The sequence below is a fragment of the Berghia stephanieae genome, chromosome 11, assembly GCF_034508935.2.
Source record: "Berghia stephanieae isolate SIO BIC M18660-M18661 chromosome 11, UCSD_Bste_1.3, whole genome shotgun sequence".
Lineage (NCBI taxonomy): Eukaryota > Metazoa > Mollusca > Gastropoda > Nudibranchia > Aeolidiidae > Berghia > Berghia stephanieae.
Window position 1 is genome coordinate 6,776,745 of NC_088370.1, and position 17,415 is coordinate 6,794,159.

Below are 17,415 nucleotides of genomic sequence, written 5' to 3' on the forward strand. Positions count from 1 at the left end.
AGATGTTAATTGTGTAAGAACTACCTTCTCCAAAAGTTTTGACAAAAAATGTAAGGGTAAGGGATGAGGGTAATTTTATTCAATCAATATTTGAAGGATGAGTTTTCTGGCCAAATTTTAAGCTTCGCTCTGAGTGGCGCATAGCTGAGTCCTTGGAAAAGTCTCTTTACTCTCATTCTCTCACCGTACTCAGTTGTAAAAAGAGCATATGTCCGCTAATAGCGTTGTCTCTGTCTGAAAGAACTAGTAGCATCGCCTAACAAGCGTCATGTCTCGCATGTTAAGTGTTGCTGTCGGTTTGGGACTCCTTGTGAAGCGTTTTCAACACATGTAGTGGATACTTTCTGACATGACGAGGGCCATTTTATTCAATCAATATCTGAAGGACCAGTTGTTTTGTTTTTGTTTTGTTTTTTTTTTGTTTGTTTTTCGTTGTTTTTTTGTTGTTTTTTTTTTGCCAATGTTTTAAAATGTTTTATTTTAGAGCATGTGAGTGTTAGGCTACATGGAATTTCCTACAAATTTGATTTGTTTCTCTATTCATCATTCATTCATTCATTTCATCCTTCACATTCCTTGTGGAATATCGGTCTCTCTCTCTCTCTCTCTCTCTCTCTCTCTCTCTCTCTCTCTCTCTCTCTTCTTCTCTCTCTTCTCTTCTTTCTCTCTCTCTCTCTCTCTCTCTCTCTCTCTCTCTCTCTCTCTCTCTCTCTCTCCACAGAATATTCCAGCCAACAACAAATTTATCAGCCACAAAACTGTTGTAAACTAATCAACACAGAACGTTTTAGGCTCAAAATATTATATCTTTAGCCAAAACCAAAACAAAACAACATTAATACAGATAGTTCGAAGATGACGTCATTCATGTCATTGTTATTCTTTTTTTGCCATCCGCGTTTATGAGTACTTCTCACTAAACTGTATTAACCAGACTATAAACCTTCAAGGTTACACACAGTTTTGTGTGTTGGCCAGTTTTACTTCCGGATGGCAATGTTGTGAACTCCGTAGCCAAGCGCATACTATCTGTAGCGAGCGTAATAGCGAGCTGAAAATTCATAAAGAAGACATAACTGTGCGGCTATGTGGTCTTGTGGTATGACACTCGCTTTAGGATCGGAAGGTCCTGGGTTCGAGCCTCGCTCGGCGCATAGTTGAGTCCTTGGAAAAGATCTTTACTCACATTCTCTCACCGTACTCAGGCGTAAACTGAGTACCTGGCTGTTAACAGCGTTGTCTTTGTCCGAAAAAATGTCATATCGCCTAACAGACGTCATGTCCCGTCCTACATGTTATATGTTGCTGTTGACCAGGGACCCCTTGTAAAGCGCTTTGAGAACATTAAGTGGATGTTGCTCTATATAAAAAGCTCAAACTCAAAGCTCAATAACTTCACCTCTTCTTTATCCAGTATGGCCTAATATCGTGACTTGGCTGTTAAATGTAATCGTATCTGGCAATCGTCCAGCGACTTTCCGTTGTATCGGAATAATAACATTATCATTGTCTATTTTGTTTGAGTTGATATCTTGTGATTGCCATTGAGTCGTGAGCGTGTGCCAGCTTGGCGCGTCATGGACGTCATTTAAATAAATACAATGCATCGGAGTTTTCATTCGCAGTCACGATTTCCCGAGTTTCTATCTGAATCTGTGCCATTTTTTTCAAGGAGTGCTTATCAAGTTATGCTATGCGTTTAAGTAAAATATTTATTAGCTCTACGCTAAATAACCCATAAAGCTATTTATAATCTAAAGCGTTTATTGTCTGATTGGTAGAAGTTAGTGAAAACTGATCACCCAATTGGCGGTCAAGAACGATTACACAGAGCCGATGACGTCATCGTCATCATTTAATCAATAGTTCGTTTATATTTCACGTGGAACTTGATCGGCTGTTTCCGGGTTGCCGGATTTGACAAGGTAATTCATCTTATTCTATGTGGTGTTCATAGTCATAGATGGGGTCTCGAGAGCTCAGTTGGTAGAGCACTCGATTCACACGCAAAGGGACCAAGATCGATCCGGGGTTCAGTCGAGATTTTAGTTTGTAATCCTCCTGTCCACAGAGCAATGTTTGGGTAGCTGGGTCTGTAAGATCTGACGGGAAAGTACTTTGCGATAGACTAGCGTCTTATCCAAAGGGTAGCAAGCAATTGTTATCGTTTCATGTTATAGAAACCGGGATAAACTCTGAATCCATGGGCCTATTGGATCTGAAGGAAGAGTACTTCAAAAGTTAGAGTGTCTTTGGGAGTAAACATAGCTCAGTGGGTAGAGCACTCGACTCAGGGAGCAAAGGGGACGGTATCGATCCCGGAAGGGTTTGAGTTTCACTTTTATTTGTTTTATCCTTACGTTCACTGCGCATTGATTAGGTTGCTGGGTATGTCAAATCTGGCAGAAGTACTTTTAATAGACTAGCGTCCTGTTCAAAAGGTAGCAAGAAACCGATACTGCCCAAATTTACACACATAGATAATAATAATAGTAATAATAATAACACTAATAATAATAATAATGATGATGATGATGATGATGATGATGATGATGATGATGATGATGATGATGATGATAATAATAATAATAAGAAGAAGAAGAAGAGTAATGCTTATGATGATGATGATGATGATGATGATGATGATGATGATGATGATGGTGATGATGATGATGATAATAATAAGAAGAAGAAGGAGAAGAAGAAGAAGAAGAAGAAGAAGAAGAAGAAGAAGAAGAAGAAGAAGAAGAAGAAGAAGAAGAGTAATGATGATGATGATGATGATGATGATGATGATGATGATGATGATGATGATGATGATGATGATGATAATAAAAATAATAATAATAATAGTGTACATTTATAAAGCGCCAACATCTCAGGCAGTTTACAAAAATAGATGATATATAATATAACATACACACACACACACACACACACACACACACACACACACACACACCATACAATTACCATAGCTATTAGATTTAGACGGATACATATAGCAATATTTAAAACGCTATCAACATAGAAATACATGCAAATTTTATCAATGTACAACAAATATATATATAATTAAATAAATAAACGAATAAATGAATAAATGAATAAATAAATAAATGAATAAATAAATGAATGAATAAATAAATAAATGAATGAAAAGATGAAAAAATGAATAAATAAATAAATAAATAAAGCGGAATCAAACCTTCATTTTGGACATAAAAAGCCTTTTAAGAATGATAAATAACGTCTTTATTGCGTTATCTGATGTATTTATTGTCTTGATATCGACATTTATGTCCCGATGTTTACATCACGTGACAGGCTGTCTGAAAACAGTATTCAATGTGAGCTTTTATATTATAACACAATATCATCTAAACGTGCTCAAGGCGACTTACAAAGGGTCCCGCCTTGCCAACAGCAACACTTGACATGTAGAACGAGACATGACGCCTATTTGGAGACATTACATTTTTTTTTGTTCAGACAGAGACAACGCTGTTAACGGCGAGGCATTAATTTTACACCTGAGTACGGTGAGAGAATGTGAGTAATGAATCTTTTCCTAGGACTCAACTATGCGCCCCGCTCAGAGCGGGTTGCTTGAAATACAAATAATAATAATAATAATAATAATAATAATAATAATAATAATAATAATAATAATAATAATAATAATATAATAATAATAATAATATAATATAATAATAATAATAATAATATAATAATAATAATAATAATAATAATAATAATAATAATAATAATAATAATAATAATAATAATAATAATAATATAATAATAATAATAATAATAATAATAATAATAATAATAATAATAATAATAATAATAATAATAATTTATGTTAACTCTCTCCTTACCAGCATTTTCAGAACTTTTCCCAAAACTTCAAACCCACACAACACAAAAACAGATCTATCTTACCCACATAGAAAAACAACAAGTACATTCTATATATAATGTAGCTCAGCAAAATGAGATCTACAACACAGTGTCAAGTTTTTTAAGTATAACAAAATATTTTCGTTCAATTTTAAGATGCACAAAATGATAAAATTGTTGGTTGCACTGTAACGAATGTGACGATTTTCCAATTGTTGGTAATGAGAGGCTTAAAAGATACATTTTGAATTTATTTTTTTTTTCTGAGGTATTAGGCCCATAAACCCAAGGTTTAACCTGGATTGAGAGTTTTTGACAAGATAGGAGTCATTTTAATAGATCGATATTTTAAGGACGAGTTTTCTGTCCAAAATTATAAATACTTGTTTTTCCAGAGCCCGATGGATCTGACAAGATGGAGTCATTTTAATAGATCGATATTTTAAGGACGAGTTTTCTGTCCAAAATTTTAAATAAATGTTGTTTTTCCAGAGCCTGATGGAATTGCCCCAGGGTTTGACACGTGACCCAGTAAGATTCACTGCCTTCTCTTCTTCTCCCATCAATCATTCATACAACAGTGTACCGTCCTCGGGGAAACACACAGAATTTAAAATTTGGCCAGAAAACTCGTCCTTCAAATATCGATCGATTTAAATGACCCTCATCTTGGCAAAACAAAAGATATCAAACCTGAGACTTAAGAAAGACTTCACCGAAGTCCCAGGTTTGAACGTTTTTTTTTGGCCAAATTTTTAAATATGGGTTTTTCCAGAGTACATCAAAACAGTCTATCCAATTTTACATTGAATTCTCACAAATTCTTTGGAGAGAAAATTAAACAAGAAGGAAGTGAGTACTCTCTTTATTAACCCTTTACATGCGACTCCGAATTTCGTACCGCCGTACACGGGGGGAAAAACACGAGTTCTCGATTGGGTGTTTTGTGATAAAGCAACAGCATTGTAATACTCTTCAACAGTCGTAACGTCACTTCCTTCCTAATGACGCATGGTAACTTAGTAACACTGGCTCCAAACTATCGGAACAATGGCGGACGCCCGTATGAAATATTTCTCCGGCGAGTATAAAGCGTATCCAGAAGAAAAAAAAAACACATAAATTTGATCATATTTTGACTTTTACACATTCTGATCACAAGACATGAAAAGTTCTAGCCAGCATGAAAAATAAAAAGTAATGATTTTCTTTGTTTAGAACCAAGATGGCCGCCGTTGCCAGGCGCCGTGACATCAGACTACTGAATCGTATTATAAATTGACTCGTGACTGTAGGAGTGATCACAACGTATTATTATTAGATGTCATCACCATTGATACGATTGTGTGTAATTTGACTGAAAGTCAAATGGTGACGGATAAAATCAGTATATTATATCTAATCTAACAGTGGATAGGTGTTAGGTGAGAGCTAAATCCGGCATTTCCTGACTGACAGTCGATAGGTGTTGGTTGATATGGGATTAATTGATACTTTGGAGACTATTCGTAAAGGCAGGCGAGAAAAAGACAATTTCAGATAGATAATAATATTAATATATATTATACGTGGCTAAATGATAGGGTTGGCATCTCTCTCTCTCCCTCTCTCTCTCTCTCTCTCTCTCTCTCTCTCTCTCTCTGTCTGTCTCTCTCTCTCTCTTTCTCTCTCTCCTTCACTCTCTCTCCTTCACTCTCTCCCTCTCTCTATCTATCTATCTATCTATCTATCTATCTATCTATCTATCTATCTATCTATCTATCTATCTATCTATCTATCTATCTATGTATCTATTTATGGCCCTGAGTTTGTGTGCCATTTAATTTAGGACCTGTGAATGTTTTTGTCAAACCTATATATGTTAAATATGAGAATAAATGAATAAATAAATAGAAATAGATAGATAAATAAATAATATATTTAAAAATCAATCAATTAAGAAATGATATGTAAATTAATAAATATACAATAAATAAATAAATAGTTCTTCTCCACAACTCGGATGGAAATTCGTCTTTACACTTTATCTCAATAATAGACGGAGATAGGAGATAACCTTGGCGTCACACGCAACGCAACGCCGCAAATTGAACAAAAGTCCAAGCATAATGTCCAAACTTGATGCCGATAGCGGGTCTCGACCTGAAGTCTTTCCGGTTTAAGTACAATTAGTTCTTTAACCACCCGGCTATCTTCCCCCCCCCCCCACACACACACACACACACCTTCCTATCGCATATTAATCTACGGGTGAACGACATTGACGTCACTCAGCTCTTTGTTATTGTCTTTAGCCAGCCATTTTTTATGAGTAGTTCTCACTATATTGTTGTATTGATCTGACTAGAAATGTTTAAGGTTACACATTGTTTTGTGTTTGAAACGTGATATCCGGCTGGCATTGTTGTGGGTTTTTAAAGTAAACACACAGCATCAATCAATGAGACAATAGACGTTTATGAATAGTTACACATAGTTCTTGTGTGTGGGTGCGTTATATCCGGCTGGCGGATGTCGTGAGTTTATTAACTAAACGCATAGCATCAATAAAATAACATTATGATAGCCATAACCCCCAATGGGGTTGCCAACACACAAACCATCATTAAACTTGTGCGTGTGATCCCATTGTTGGTGTGTAATGTGTTATAGAGTGTGTCATGACACATCCATTTCAAAACGATGCGTGTCAATTTGCGCTTGTCTTATTGATTTCCGTTTCCGTATCAACCCGGGCCGGCGTCTGTTTATCCGTGGCGATTTCCTACAATGGCGGGATCCAATTATAAACATATTATTGATGCAAGTGCTAAGCGTTTATATAAAGTACTCACCCGTCAGATCAACCAAATCAATACACAAAATTGTGTATAACCTTTAACGTTTATAGTATAGATAGTTCGAAGATGACGTCACTCATGTCTTTGTTATTGTTTTTTGCCATCCGCGTTTATGAGTAATGCTCACTGAACTGTATTAACCGGACTATAAACGTTCATGGATACACATAGTTTTCTGTGTTGGTCCCTTATACTTCCGGATGGCAATGTTATGAGCTTCTTAGCCAAGCGCATACTATCTATAGTCTGATTTAGAGAATTTAATGAGAACTAATCACCAAACTGGCGGTCAAAAAGGACAAACAGCTGAATGACGTCATCTTCATTCTATTCTATGTTCTACAATTGACCAGTAGATTTTTGACCAATCAAAACATGGAATTTGTGACACGCCCTCACATGTGCTCGGACGAACAGTAACGTGAATGAAATCGAAAAAGGATTGATTATATAAACATTTCTAAGTAAGAGTAAGAGTAGATTGTGTGACGTCAGAAAAAATGAGGAGCGGGCACTTCTATCAATAATGATGAGAAATAAAATAGAGTATGGAGAATGTGCCACGTGAAAAGAAAGAATAAAAATATCGCGGTGTCAGAGCCAACCTGGGATCCAACTGACACGGCGCCATCTGCCTGGCTGAGAGAGAGAGAGAGAGAGAGAGAGAGAGAGAGAGAGAGAGAGAGAGAGAGAGAGATCAGCGGGCAGTCGCTCTAGCCACTGAGCCATCCAGTCGTGTCCGTTGGATCCCAGGTTTGCTCCGACACCGCGATATTTTTATTCTTTGTTTACATCTGGCACTTGGGTGACGTCAATAAATCGATAAAATTCCCTTTATGAAATCCCAAGAGGAAATGTGTCTATAGAGTCTAATCCAAGGAAGACTGGAGACTGGAATAAAAACAATTGAGCCGCAGTGCAGCGCCTAAAAGTTAGTTAGAACGAGAATGAAATCGTCAAACCCACACTGCGCGGTATCGACTCGAACTCGGTACCTTTGGGCATGATGCAAAGACCATACCACTAAGTTAGCTGCCGTACTCTGGAAAAACTGGTATTTAAAAATTTGGCCAGAAAACTCGTCCTTCAAATATCGATCAATTTAAATGACCTCATCTTGGCTAAAACTCCCAATTCTTGGACTTCAGGAAGTCTTTCTTAAGTCCCAGGTTTGAGTGTTTTTGCCAAGATGAGGGTCATTTAACGATCGATATTTGAAGGACGAGTTTTCTGGCCAAATTTAATTTTTAAAAATACGGTTGTTTCAATCATGCGGCAGTTAACACGTTAAATCCATTGTACAGACTGACACTGACAGTGAAATAATCGTTTAGTATCGATTACAGGAAGTGGGTATCGATCCCTGTCAAAACAATGACGCCAGGGATTTCTTAAGGAACAATTCATTTCCAGACGTCTGCCGTGTTTGTTTAGTGTTGGGGCCATCAGTTGGTAGAGCTCTCACCTCACAGTCAAAGGAAGCCGATTCCAGGCCGCTAGAAGCTGACGTGCTTTTTTTTCTATTGTCTACCTGGGATTTTAACTGGTGTGTTAATATTATTTTAATTGATTTTTTGTTGGTGACCGAAGAAGGATTTTGAGCCAAAACGTTCCGTGTTTGGTATTTTGTTTTTTAATTCTTTTTGTGTGTGTGTGTGTGTGTGTGAAGCTGTTAATTATATTCAATTTTGTTTCTAACGTGATACAGTCAAAGGAGGGTTTGATTTCTGATTCTTGTTTTGTTTTTGTTTTTTTTGTTTTGTTTTTTTTTTTTGTTTTTTGTTTTTCTTTTTCCTCGAGCATATTTCTCGAGCATTTGTCAAGCGCAATATCCACTAAACGTGCTGAAAGGGGCCATAGCCAACAGCAACACCTTACATGTAGGACGAGACATGACGCCTGTTACTGTTTGTCGGAAGTATATGTAATATCGCCTAACAGTAACAGGCGTCATGTCTCGTCCGACATGTAAGGTATTACATATACTTCCGACAGAGTCAATGTTGTTAACAACCAGGTATACTCATTTTACGCGTGAGTAGGGTGAGATAATGTGAGTAAAGAGCATTTACCTAAGACTCGACTATGTCCGCCCACTCACAGCTGGATTCAAACCCATGGCCTTCCGATCCGAAGGCGGGTGTCAGAACCGTAGCCATCGTTATGTTATAGCCTGATACTGAAATCCAAAAGGACTGGCAGTTTGACGTCATTATTTGGTTTTTGCACCGCCTAGTGAGTTGTCGATAGTAGAGCTCATGGAAACAAGTTATTTCATTGGTTGAACTATTGCATACAACTCACGATTTGTTTTCTTTTGTGGCAAAAGACTGGCATTTTGACGTCATTTTTTGGTCAGTATCAGATCATAACTTTATGAAGGCCACGGTCAGACCACTAGACCACATAGCCGCACAGACCCCTCTTGATATCTTATTGTCCAACCAGCTTTGAGTGAGTCACTTGTGTACTATTAAAAAACATGAGAATTTCCCAAGAGCAATATCCACTCATGGGGTCCTGATAGCTCAGTTGGTAGAGCACTCGCTTCACACGTAAAAAGAGAAATTGATCCCGGGTGAACTTTTCATAAAAATGGCTGGCTAAAAACAATAACAAAGAGCTGAGTGACGTCAATTTCGTTCCTTCTATGGCTACACGTAAGCTGCTATTGTTCACCTTTTTCTATTTATTACAGTAAAAAAAATTAATAATTCAATATTCTCAGTCAAAAGGCCAGAGAATCAAATCCTGATCGATTCAGCCAATGGCCAATCTGGCCTACTCCGAGAAAACAACTTTTTAAAAAGTTTGGCGAGAAAACTCAAGCATCAAATTCCGATCAATTGAAATGATATTCATCTCATCAAAAATTCTCAAACCTGGGACTTCAAGGAAGAATTCATTGAATTCTCAGCTTGGGAAGTTTTTTGAAAAGATGATGGCCATTTTAATTGATCGATATTTGATGGACAAGTTTCTGACCAAAATGTTGAATCCATGTTTTGTTTTTTCAGATTAGAAAAATTGTAGGACGGATCATAATATCGCTGTGTCAGCCAGATTGGCCGTTGACATGTAACCTTGACCTTTCCTTTCGTGGACCAATCAATGTTGTCGGGTCAACGACTATGACTGTGATTGGGAACAGATCACGTGATTGATTTGAGTCAATTGCTGGGCTGTTGCTATAGATAGTATGCGCTTGGCTAAGAAGCTCATAACATTGCCATCCGAAAGTATAATGGACCAACACAGAAAGCTGTGTGTATCCATGAACGTTTATAGTCAGGTTAAATTACAGTTCAGTGAGCATTACTCATAAACGCGGATGGCAAAAAACAATAACAAAGACCCGAGTGACGACCCGAGTGACGTCATCTTCGAACTATCTATAGATAGTTCGAAGTTGACGTCACTCAGGTTTTTGTTATTGTTTTTTTTTTGGCATTCGCGTTCATGAGTAATTCTCACTAAACTGTACTAAACAGACTATAAACGTTCAAGGTTACACACAGTTTTGTGTGTTGGTCCTTTATACTTCCGGATGGCAATGTTTTGAACTTCTTAGCCAAGCGCATACTATCTATAGATAGTTCGAAATTGACGTCATCAGGTCTTTGTCATTGTTTTTTGCCATCCGTGTATTAACCAGACTATAACTATAAACGGTCATGGTGACACATAGTTTTGTGTGTCGGTCTGTTATAATTCCCGATGGCAATGTTGTGAGTATCTTAGCCAAGCGCACAATATCTATACATTAAAAGAAATTGACGTCACTCAGCTCCCTGTTATCGTTTTTAGCCAGCTATTATTATGAGTAGTTATCACTAAATTGTGTTAATCAGACTATAAACGTTTAAGGTCACACATAGTTTTGTGTCTTAGTACGTTTGCAATATTCTTGTCACCCATCTTGTCATCAAGCAAACTGAACACTGAACATCGCTTGGCTTTGTTATAAGGTGAAACACCGAAATCTCTCAGCCATTGATGTCACATAATCTGTCAATATTGAGGACAAATTCAAGTGCTTAAAGTCACCAATCATCGCCGCATATACTCGAGTAATTCCCGCACCCATCTGATCACGTGACCGGGGTCGATAGACACTAATCAAGGCTGAAACTGAAACACCTGGTGACAAAAATCCACAATCCTTCAGAGCTATAATATGGCCCTTGGAGCCAGAGTTCATCCCGCTTACTGTAGAGTTTAATGGACAATAGCAATTGCTTGTTATCCTTGTTATACTGCGAATAGAGGAAATCACTATTCGCAGTACTACTACGAATTGAGCTTTTGAGCTTTTATATCGCGCAATGTCCACTTAACGTGCTCAAAGCGCTTTCCAACAGCAACAAGTAACAAATAAGACGGGACAACACGCCTATTAGGCGATATTCCTTTTTTCGGACAGAGACAACACTGTTAACGGCAAGGTACTCATTTTAAACCTGAGTACGGTGAGAGAGAGTGTGACTAAAGAGCCTTTTCCAAGGACTGAACTATGCACCGAGCAGGGCTCGAACCCAGGACCTTCCTATCCGAAAGCGAGTGTTATACGACTAGACCACATAGCCGCACATACTAATGCGAATAGAGATGGCCTATTGAGATATCACTTGAAAATGTTATTATATAGGCCTAAATACTTTTATAAAAATAAAAATATAACCAATAAGCTTGTTTTGATGAAAAGTTCACGATTCACAGTGATATACCAGTTAAATCGTTTCTCAGCGATCTTTTAGTCTGAGTTACCGAACTGTGAAGTCAGTCATTTCACGGCGGGTAATCTTAATCTTGGGTATTCCTTGCAACACACCACTGTGAATTTTTCATCAAAATCAGTTTATTGGTTATATTTTTATTTCATAAAGTATGTATATAATAACACTTTGAAAAGTGATTTCTCAAATATAATTAGTGATATCTCATTAAGCCTCTCCTTACCACCTGCAGCAAAATCGTCACATTTGTAACGACACAATATACATTTTTCTTATTCAGATTTATTTCGTACATCGCAAAATTTGAGGAATTGTCCTTGTTTTATGAATAAGAAGATAAAGTTGTTTTGTATAGAGCTTGTTTGGGTTTTAAAAAAATAAATCTTTCTGCTGAGTAAGCCTGCCATTTTGGGAAAATACTTAAAAGGATCTGTAAGGAGAGAGTTAACCAAACGATAGATTTCCTCAGTTGATAAGAGAGTTTTAACAGCTTTGATAACAAGAACAAAAGTCAACTTCCTATGTCAGATGATGTATTCCACTCCACACGAAAATGGAGCTGTAGTTTGTGACAACCAATTGATTCTCAAGGACGTTTGTTTGTTGTGAAAGGTGATGCAAATTAGTGCCGCGCTGAGGACCGGACCGAGGACCGGTCCCACGGTCTTTTAGCTGTGAACCGTGGTCCAGTCCCAAAGAGGAAGACCGCCGGCGGTCCTCACTTCTTATCACCTTTCAACGGTCTCGCGCCATACTACTTCCCCAGCGATTCGTTGCCTCGGTCCTTTGCCTATCTTCCACCAATCACCACCCATCCCACTTAATTAATCGCACCCACCCCCCTTTGCCATACACTAAACGACACAGACGACCATAGAGGCAGACGACCACCTCCCTCCACTCCGCAAACCGCCCTTTCGCGTGTGAGATGGGGGGAACAGGAGGCGCACGCCTTGGACGATTCCATTGTACGGGGTAAATTTCAAAATTTACTACACCATAATGATCGCAATGACAATGATCTATGATGAAGGCATGACCCCTCTTCTCTAATGGGTTATTGTTTGAAATGTATGTGACTACTAAAGATGTGTGTGTGTGTGTGTGTGTGTGTGTGTGTGTGTGTGTGTGTGTCGAACCTAGCAAGTTGCAAGTCTGATTTTTTGTTTTCTTTTGTCCATCTCTTGTCGCCACTTCTTTCTATCGCATTGTTGTCATTTAAAATAATACAATAATATTAAAATTTCGTTTGGTGTTTTAACTAATCAAGTAATATGAGTTTCATTAGTTTCTTCCGTCCAAAAAAACCAGTTATAACGTCTGTATTTTTAAAAGGTCCAATAGAATATTTGGGGACCCCGATAGCTCAGTTGATAGAGCACTCTCTTTATACGCAAAGGGCCAGAGATCGATCCCGGGTGCAGTCGATTTTTTTCTGAATCCCTGTCTACTCAGCAATGAATGGGTAGCTGAGTTTGTTAGATCTGGCGAAAAGTCACCATCGACCCCTCTTATCACCTCATCCACCCCCTCTTATTATAACTTCACGTCTCTCTCTTACTCTTCAATGCTCGCTGCCCTCTAATGTGTGTGTGTGGGGGGGGGGGGGGGGGGGAGGGGGGGGTAGGAGTTGCGTGTGTGTATCAACGCCACGAACAACTCGATCAACGCCTTGGGCGATGCCATTATCTCCGTTAATGGGGATAAATTTCAAATTTTATTAAATTATCGAAGTAACAATGAAGTACGGTGAGCAAATAAAGAAGGCATCACCCCTCTTCTCTAATTAGGTTACAATTTGAAATGAGTGTGACTACTCCGTGTGTTTTACTCCTGTAGGCCACGGTTTTCATCGTGTAGCGGTCTTTAACGGTTCAAGAATGAACGGACCGGTCTAGAGACCGGTCCTTGCGGTCTTCATTTCCCAAGGACCGTAGGACCGTGGTCCTTAAGCTTGCCAAGGACCGCCCCGCACTGATGCAAATGACATTTACGATGCGTATTTTTATTCTGACATAGCTACAAGACAGTTCAAAAACAATTTTACTATCTCCAATGTAGGAAATCTTTAATGAAAACCTTCTAGTTGCTGATAGAGGTGGAGGAGGAGGGGGAAGAATGAATTGTGCCATGTTAATGAACAAAGATCTCTGTCCAAAACAAATCGCATTTATTTTCTAAAGCTCATCGATTTTCGTACTTACAGTGAAAGAGAATATTATGTTTTAATTTTGTAACAGGTTAATTAATTAATTAAGGTTAATTTGATGATTTTTGCCATTTGTTTTGGACAGAGTACGAATCTATTATGTTATGTTAAGATTTATAGCAAAATGTATATAATTAATATCTTTTTTGTTAAAAATTACAATTTTGTATGTGACATTAAACCAGAAAGTGCAATAAACTGTTGGTATTGTTTTATTCAATTGTGAAACGGAAAATTATGTTAATATTTCAAAAGAAATGTGTTAAAAATTGCATTTTAATTTTTGCCACGTCAGTGACAGAAAAAAAGCCAGACCAATCTTCTGACATATATATATATAATTCCTTCGTTGTTATCTACTATATCAGTATGATTTAATGGACTTACTCAGTTAAATCCAAGCTCCTAGCTTTATATATATCAGAGAAATTTACAAAAGAAGCAAGTAGTCCAAAATATGGCATACAAAATTTGCCACGTCAGTGACAGAGTGATTTTACTCCAGCATTTTTAGTTACTGAGTAAAAGCAACTTTTTTCCCCCAAAAAATGGTCATTTTGAGCATACATTGCAAATGATCAATGGCCTTGAGCACATGGAAAGGTAATATAGATTATCCCCATTGTAAACGTGTCACGTTTTTATGCATTCATGAATGATTTCTTCTGTCTTTGTTCTTTCTCCAGGACTAGTTTAGAACATCTCAACGTGTTGGAAAATGGAATCAAACAAGATACTGATAAAAGATTGTCACGTGACAGGCTCTTTGAATCAATGGCGGTTGTGATTGGCCGAGGAATGCTGTATACAAAATAGAATGGAATTTTTGGATGTACATGCAGTTGGTTTGTGATGGTCTCCGGGGTGTTGCATGGACAATTTCTTGTACAATTTGTATTGAGCAGATTAGGGAAAAGAAACAACACAAATTACAGCTGTCACGATTTTTTGTTGTGGCGAAATAGTCTTCTGATATTTACGGTGTGTCAAGTTTAAATAAAATACGCATGTGTACCACCCGCCATATCAATCGCACCAACGCAAGACGACAAAACCATAGTATGTTACGTTAAAGGCTTATTAATCGCCTGACTGAGAGAACATTCTGGGAACTCAGCACCCAACTGGCGGTCTGCAAACAATATCAAAAAGCTGAGTGACGTCAGCTTCATTCATTCTATCAAACTTTAAAATGACGGCCCTGATGTCTTCAGACATATTCACAGCCAGATGGAGCTTCATCGTCTTCGTGGCTTACATCGTCTTCGGTATGTGTCACGGTCTGTTCATCACGGCCAGCAAAGCCTCCAACCACGACTACGACTACAACACCGTCCTGGTCATTCTATTGGTCAATCTGGTCAAACTCCTGGCTTCCGGTGCCTTATTCATCAATGACCACATCAACAACGGTGCCGTCTTCAATTCCCTGATAACGCCTATCAGTGCCAAGCATTCCAGCCATCAGCACCAATCACCAACCAGTTTTACACATCTATTCATTTTTATTGAGGGCTTCCAACTTCTCATTCGACGAATTTCTAAAAATAAAAAATTGATGTTCTATTTTTTGATTCCAGCTACATTGTACACAACCTACGACAATTTGATGTTTGTGAGTCTTTCCTTCTTCACGCCTACAACCTACAACATCCTGGCCCAATGCCGTGTCGTCATCACTGCTATCCTATTTGAAAAACTTTTCCATCGAAGATTGAGCGGGATTCAGTGGTTGTCGCTCGTCTGTCTCACAACCGGATGTGTCGTAAAAGAACTTTACAATTACTACGCGTACACGGGAGAACACGAAACAAAAGATGGACGCTTGACGAGTGAATATCTCCTTGCTTTGGGGTGCATCGGTGTGCAAGTTGTGTGTTCCTGTTTTGCTAATGTTTATACCGAGTTTTTATTCAAAGACAAAGGCACGCGAGCTCACCCGATGGTTGAAAATGTTTTCATGTATTGTGACAATATCTTCTGTTGTTTGTTAGCTCTTCTGCTTCGTGGGCAATTTTTGGATGTTTTCAGTTACAAAAGTTTACGATCTGTTGAGAACAGTTTTGTGATTGCAATTATATTGAACCAGGCCTTGCTAGGGTTGGTAACTGCGACTTTTTTGAGAAAGATGAATTCAATTGTGAAACATTTTGCTGCAGCCATAGAGCTGGTTATCACTCCATTTGTGTGTTGGTTTTTGTTCGACCATCAGGTGGATGTGTGTACTGTATTAGCCTTGTGTATTGTGTGTGTTGCTTCTTGTGTGTACGCGTCAAACCCTGTCATTGTTGTGAAGACAGGCGGTGAAATGGGGAAAGAAAAGAACACGGGATTCAAGTAAATACAAAGAGAGACATTTTACCCGGTTCTCACTTTTTCTAGTATAAAAATTAAGTGACCCATGATATGGGGCAGCGTGGCTCAGCGGTACGGTCTTTGCTTCGTACCCAAAAGGTACCGAGTTCGACTACCCGCATCGTTGTGTGGCCTTGAGCAAGTCACTTCGCCCTAGCTCACTTTGCGGCCCTGCACTGTGAATGACGCCTGGGTTATTCCAATCTTCCCTTGGAATAGACCCTAAAGACAAATTTCCCCTTGGGGATGAATAAAGGGGATTTATTTATTATTTTATTCATATCATCAGACATTGTTTCACTTGGTGAAGGAAATGGGGCTAAAAGTCGTAGATAAAGAACTACATTTTTCGGATCGACTCCTCGAAACTGGGGGAGAATTTGCCAGGCTTTTCTACCAGCAAGAGGGGACAGTGGGTGGCAGCCAACCTGCTTAACAGCACGCTCACTACATCAGTGGGGACATGCCACATGTCGCACATGTACCCGTTGTGGCAGCGAGCTTGAAACAACAGAGCATCTGGTTATTATTATTATTATTATTATTATTATTATTATTATTATTATTATTATTATTATTATTATTATTATTATTATTATTATTGTTATTATTATTATTATTATTTATTATTATTATTATTATTATTATTATTATTGTTATTATTATTGTCATTATTATTATCTTATTATTATTATTATTATTATTATTATTATTATTATTATTATTATTATTATTATTATTATTATTATTATTATTATTATTATTATTATTATTATGATGATGGAGATGATGATGATGATGATGACGACGGCGATGATGATGATGATGATGATGATGATGATGATGATGATGATGATGATGATGATGATGGTGATGAAAATCATCATTTTCATCATTATCATTATTGGAAAGTGCTATTACCAAATTGCTCCACATTTTAAAGCTCATGTTTGTTTGTTTTTTTTTTTTGTTTTTTTTTTCTGTTGTTTTTTTAAATTATTTTTTATTACTGAAGCAATCGCCTTTCGTCTGATAAGTCACCATGACGAAAGACGCTTTATTTTGGATGTGTCTTTTATAATGCTTGCTCAACATTGGACAAACACTCACTGTGGCCATTTTACTCTGAAAAACACGTATTTAAAACTTGGTCAGAAAACGTCCTGCAAATATCGATCGATAGAAATGACCCTTACCTTGGTCACTCACTCACTCTCACTCTATCCCATGACCGGTTGGTCGTCGGGGGGACTCTCGGGATGCAGACTTCACGATTCGACGCCACTCATCAAGGTCTCGGGCCTTCCTCATTAGATTGTTCCACGTCAATCCTGTCCAATCTTTAATGTTATCCTGCCACACTTTCCTC

The 17,415-nt window shown here is 37.9% G+C and overlaps 1 pseudogene across 1 annotated transcript; it reads left to right on the plus strand.

The window, feature by feature from the left end:
* Nucleotides 1-1,635: 1,635 nt before the first annotated feature.
* Nucleotides 1,636-16,092, plus strand: LOC144956821 (UDP-galactose transporter senju pseudogene; annotated as a pseudogene). The gene is made up of 2 exons (XR_013642022.1): nucleotides 1,636-1,925; nucleotides 14,378-16,092. The product of XR_013642022.1 is annotated as a UDP-galactose transporter senju pseudogene (transcript).
* Nucleotides 16,093-17,415: the final 1,323 nt, after the last annotated feature.